General features: G+C 34.3%; 1 non-coding gene across 1 annotated transcript; it reads right to left on the bottom strand.

The window, feature by feature from the left end:
• Positions 1–324: 324 nt before the first annotated feature.
• Positions 325–426, bottom strand: LOC130456603 (U6 spliceosomal RNA). Its single transcript, XR_008915674.1, has one exon. It is a non-coding gene; the product is annotated as a U6 spliceosomal RNA (small nuclear RNA).
• Positions 427–6,425: the final 5,999 nt, after the last annotated feature.

Raw genomic sequence — 6,425 nt, 5'->3', positions numbered from 1 at the left:
ACAAATTTAGTGAAAGAAAAGTTGTCCCTATATACACATGTAACAAAATTCAAAGAATAGTTGTTAAGATTTCTGTATGAACATGGCAGGAGGTCTCTAGGGAAATATCCAAAGCATATATATTTGGCCTTGTTCTGCTTAATATTTTTATCAATTGCTTATATGAAGACATCAAAAACTAAGAAGTATAATAATAAATAATAAACTAGCTAGCAATAATAGCAATCCAGTTCTATTCACTGCACTGCCTAGTTGCCTACTGGGTACAAAAAAGTCAGCTTTGTGAGTAGTAAATGGCAGAAACATGGGGAGAAAAAAATTTTTTTAACTATGGAATGCTTCAGGAATTTGCATGTCATCCTTGTGTAGGGGCCATGCTAATCTTCTTTATATAGTTCCAATTTTATTATACATGCTGCGGAGCAATGCAATAATAGTTGTTTTGAAAAAAAGTATTCTTCTCTCATCTGACCTCCTCTGTTCATTTCTGGGTACTGTAGTTTAAGAAGGACTTTGATAAACTGGAGAGTATCCAGAGAAAGGCAACCAGGATTGTGAAGGGTTTTTGAATTATCATGACCTTAGAGGGAGAGGACACACAGAACATACATGACCGTTGAATTCATGTGTAAGACCTACATATAGAGAATAGAGAGAGAGCATGACCAGGGACATATGCATAGAGAGCAATCCCATAAAGAACATGTGGCTAGTGTACTAGTGGGGGATCAGGAACAAAAGTTTGACAGGTAACTGCGAGGGAGGGAACAGATAAAGAGAAACACCCCTTCTCTCCCAGGCAGAGCTGTCCCAGAGAAGGTGAAGTTGGATCTATGTCCAGAGCTGAAAGGTAAAGAGGAAATCCCCTTCAATCTCTGGTTTCTATTCTCTTTTCTGGTTGAACACTATCTTGACCCCTTTAGAATTCTTTTTTGAAGAATGAGATGGTTAGTTCTTCTATAATTTATAAGATCTATGTATTGGCTATAGATACAGGATTGGTAGGTTAGGGAAGAGGGAAAACAGGAAGTCCCTATTCTATTTTCAACCTGAATTGACTTCAGGGGTTGAGGGCTAAGGTCTGGGGACCTGGGTCCCTGAAGACCTTGGTGAAGTCAGGCTGTTGTAATTTCCTGAAATAGAAATACAGCTTTGTAGATATTGATAGGAAAATCTTCTATATGGATAGTCTCTTGCCTTCCCCAAAGGGAAAAAGTCTCTATCCACCACTTATAAGGAAAGATGGCTAATCTGGGTCTCTTCAAATCAATGAGGGATTGTATCAGGCTAAGCTCAGTGAGGTTGCTCCTTCACCTCTCAGTTCAGAAGGGACAAGAACTTCTTTTTTTTTTTAAAAACACTTACCTTCCATCTTGGAATCAATACTGTGTATTGGTTCCAAGTCAGAAGAGTGGTAAGGGCTAGGCAACAGGGGTCAAGTCACTTTCCCAGGGTCACACAGCTGGGAAGTGTTTTAGGCCTAGCTCTCAATCCACTGAGCTACCCTGCTGCCCCCAAGGGACAAGAACTTTTTTGCAACTGTTCTTCTGCTTTTCTTAGCTTTTCTTAGCTTCCAGTCCCATCCTCCATTGCCAGCCAAAGTTCTATTTCCTTCTTGCATGAAATTTCCTTGTATCTCTCTTGTCCACACTAGGGAACATGGATGATGGGAACACACAGGCAGCTGTAAAAGTGTCAGGAGTGAATACATGCATGGGGAAATTCAAAATTCCATTTCCAAAGATCAGTAATTTCCTTTGGTTAAGTCAATATACTGCTTTCTTCTGAGTATTACTTTTCCATTATCCATTTCAGCCCTATTTTTCATTACATTGTCTCTTTGTCATTAATTATATGAAGTTTGGATTTAGCTATTTCCTGATTGTAACAATGAAGATATTTAGCTCTTTCTTGAAGATAAAATTGTAATCTCCTCATTTTAACAATGAAGGTACTTAGCTCTTCCTTTATGGTGAAACTAGACTTGTAAACTACAATCTATTTTTAGATTTTAACCACAAAAAGGTGTTATTAACTACAAAAGGTGAACTTATGAAAAGAGGGGTTAAGCAACCCAAAAAGATATAATCTAACCAGAGAAGGTGAGAACTAAAGAATGGGCAGTCCTGGAGAAAAGCATCTGCTGTGATTGGTAGATGTGAAATTTAGGGGAGGTGACACAAGAGAAAAAGATCTTTAAAAAGAGGGCCAAAAGGCAGAAGAGGGCATTTGGATCATTCAGATTTGGAGCATTCTGATTTAGAGCATTCATTCAGATTCAGACATTAGGACAGTCTTTCAGAGTTTCTAGGAGGAGCAACTGGAAGACACAACTTGAGGAATGACTGGGAGGCAGACAGTGAAAAGCTGACTTAGTGACCCTGCCTTTCCTTAAATCATCCTTCTACTGTAAATAAACTACCATAAATTCCATTTACTTTAGTAATTCATTTTGGGATTTAGAAATTAAATCCCTGGCGACCACCTATATAAATATATTCAGAGTCCCAACCACAATTAATTGAACAATTATCAACTTTCTTGCCCTACAAGAGAATAAGAACTAATGAGATATATAGAATAAAATCCCCCTTACCCCTCATTACCTAATCATAGATTTAAATTCCCACTTATATATGAATTGTTTCAAGTTATTGTTGAGGCACATGATGGTAGTAATTCTATTCAAACAAGTCCCCATATTTGGATTTTTGAATTAGTCAACATTTTCTTATAAAAATAATAATTATGTGAAGCATAAGTATAATGATAAAACATGCCAATGCAACTGAAGAAGTCTTTAAAAGAAACATTTTAACTCTGGAAACATATATTAGCAAGATAGAAAAAGAGGATAAATGAACTGAATGTCTAATTAAAAGAATAAAGTAAACAAAGCTGAAATAAGTTAAAAAAGATGAAATTTTGAACATTGGGGAAAAAGATAAAATTTAAAGTAAGACTCAATAATAAAAATTACTACCTGGTTCTTTGAAAAGACTAACAATACTATTTTAGCTAACCTTAACAAAAAGTGGGAGAAAAATAAAATTACACAAACTAAAACTATGAACAAGGTAAAATCACAAATAGAAAAGGAATAAAAAGAATAGTCAGAACTTGCTAAACACAATAATGTCTCAACAATACTGAGAATGGCAAAGAAATGGAGGATTACAAACAAAAATATAAAACTTGAGCCAATAGAACATGGAATAAATATTTTAATCAAATATTAGAAAATTAGTTGAACTTCTAATTAAAGAGCTAACAAAAGGGGGAAAAACTCCAGTCTACATGGATTTATAGGTAAAGTATTTAAAAATCTGAAGAATAGCTAAATATATGTAATATATATTATTCTCAAAAATCAGCAAAGTAAACATTGTCAAACTTGTTTTATGAGATAGTCCTAAACTATAAACCAATATTGCTAATGAATTTTTATGGAAATATATAAAGTAAAACTCTAGCTAAAAGACTACAGAAAAATATTCTATAAGTACACTATAACCATACTGTGTTTTCCCAGCACTAGAAGGTTGGTTTAACATTAGGAAAACAATAGACAATTAATGGTGCTAAAACTCCAAATAACCCCCAAAGCATATAATTAGATACAGGAAAAACCTTTGCCAAAATAGGGATGGGATAGTAGTTGGAGCGGTGATTTCACTGAAAGAGGATCTCTCAAATGAAGATCTAACAATGCAAGTTAACACCTCTGTAATATATGATCTTAAAGAGTTACCTTTAGATCTGTGAATTTAAGTGAAACAGTATGTTTCAGAGGCAAGACTTTGAATTAAGATTTTCCTGGCTTCAAAGTCATCTTTCTATTTATTGCTCCATGATATCTCTCCCTTGACAAAATACAATACTCTTTTATACCAAAAACTGTACAAGGGATAGGGACAGAAGGGTCACCAAAAGGACTAGGCATATCAGTTTGATGAAACACATTAAATTAATTTTATTACAATTTATTATAATTTCTTCTACCCCTGTACATGGATTATTAGATGAAAATAATTATAACGTCATTTTATAATTTTTCTTTTAAATAAAAATTTTCATCTTACTAGTTTTTTTTTTGCCATATTGAATAAAAGAGTACAATTAAATTGTAAAATATCCTTCAAGGTATTTTAAAATTCTTGTTCTTCTAGTGATAAATATGATAAAAGTCTATAACTAAACTCAAAAGTTAGCACTATTTCTATTGAAATGACATTTTAAGCTTTTCCAATAAATACAGGCATAATATCACTTAAGAAAGATGCTAATGGAAGTAAAAAGATAAGAAAATGAAATTATAAAGGTAAAGGCAAAGAGGAAACAAAATTGTTCCTATTTGCTGACATGATGGTTAATTAAAAAAAAAAAACAGATAGTTGGCAAAACAATTAATTAACATAGTACCTTAAAAAAAGTTGTAGGAAACAAAATACTACTTAAAAATTAACAATATTTCTATGTAATAAAATTCAAGAGGAAATAATAGAGAATTCGTATTCAAAACAACTATAAAATGCGTAAAATATCTTTGAGTCAATCTATAAAAGCATTCTATGATTATTTTCACTAATAAAATATATATATATATATATATACACACACACAAATATATTTGTTACTGAATAATTTGGATGCAATTCTACCATGTTCAGTAATCTTGACCATAAATTACTTGGGGGAAGAATGCTTTATTTGACATGAACTACCAGGAAATTGGGCAGCAAGTTGGCACATAGTGTAATGGACTTGGAATAAGGAAGACTCATTTACCTGAGTTCAAATTTGGCTGTAGATACTTAATAGTTGTGTGGTTTTGGGAAAGTCACTTAACCCTGTTCCTCAGTTTCCTCATCTATAAAATTAGCTGGTGAAGAAAATGGCAAATCACTCCAGTATCTCTGCCAAGAAAACCCCAAATGGGGTCACAAGGAGTTGGATATAACTGAAATGACTGAACAACTACCTGGAAACTACTAGAAAGCAATATAATACCAATTAGGTTTTGGTTTTTCTAAAGCTTACATCATAAACTATGAAAACTTCAAAATGCCTACATAATTTGAATATGAGAAGTCCTAGCTTAAAAAAAAAAGAAGACAAACAGATCAGGTATTTTTCATAGCAGTGGGTAAGAGTAGAACTCTTAAACAAATAATAAATAGAAGTGAAAATCTAAAAAAAATCCATTTCAATTGTATGAAATTACAAACTTTTGCACAAATAAAATCAATGCAGCGAACGTTAGAAGGGTAACTTTAATTTGGTAAAAACCAAACCAAACTCCCAAATCTTTACATCAATAGTTCTGACAAGGGTTTGATATCCAAAGTCGATAGGCTCCTATGACTAATAATGGATAAATGGCAAAATAATATGAAGAAACAATTCTCAAAATAAGAACGAACAACTATTAACAACCATAAGAATATTGCACCACATCACTAATAACAGAAGTGCAAGTCAAAAGAACTGAGGTATTCCTTCACACCCAGATTTATTAGCAATGACAAAAGATGGCAATTCTCCATGCTGAAAATGCTAAAGAAAGATACTTGTATTATTATTCTGTTGGTGGTCATGTGAACTGGTCCAACCATTCTAAGAAGAAATTTGGAGTTGTGCCAAAAAGATGATTAAAATACTAATACCCTTTGACTTTCAAGTATTCTATAAATACTCGTAGTAATATGTTATAGTCTACTCATGTCCATAAGCTTCTCCACTGCTCTTTTTAGTTCCTCAGATTATGATATTCTGTGACTGAAAAGTCATACAGAATAACTGGTGTAAGGATGTGGGGCAGGGAGATTTGGAATTCTGAGATGAGGACTGAAAGAAGTTGAGTGGTAGTTGAGGAGCAAAGACTTCTGGGAAGACAAATGATTCTGAGGGGAATTCCGAGGAAATTCTGGGTCTTCTGACCTGGAACCTGAAATGTCAGGACTAGTTTTGGAGGACTGAGGGTATACCGAAGCCACCTGAGAAGATCCTGCTTCTTCCTTCAAGCTGATAGCTGACCTGCCTCCAACATACATCTACCACTTCCCTTAACCTGAAGAAAGACATCTCAGACCCCTAAGGGGGGGCCTGTTGGACTCTCAAAGGAGGGCATGGATCCCTTGTCCCTCCCTGCCTCCCTGAACTTATTTCTACATATTTCCCTTAGCACAAACTAGTAATTAAATTAATAGAAAGGATTATTTAGCTGGGAAGGGACGGAGATGTCTGTTGGGCATTATTACATGCCCATCAGATCACAGACCATGTAGGATCTCGACAGGGCAACCTATACCTTCTCTCCTCATCCAGCTCACCTAAACCCCAATAATAACCCCCTCTTTAACAATCAGATATTCATATTAGCCTCTCAATAATATTAGGAAGGGTTACTTCAAAATACTAGGAAC

Source organism: Monodelphis domestica, chromosome 1 (genome assembly GCF_027887165.1).
Source record: "Monodelphis domestica isolate mMonDom1 chromosome 1, mMonDom1.pri, whole genome shotgun sequence".
Classification (NCBI taxonomy): Eukaryota; Metazoa; Chordata; class Mammalia; order Didelphimorphia; family Didelphidae; genus Monodelphis; species Monodelphis domestica.
The sequence above is the reverse complement of the archived record's forward strand: the minus strand, read 5'-3'. Positions and strand labels throughout refer to the sequence as shown.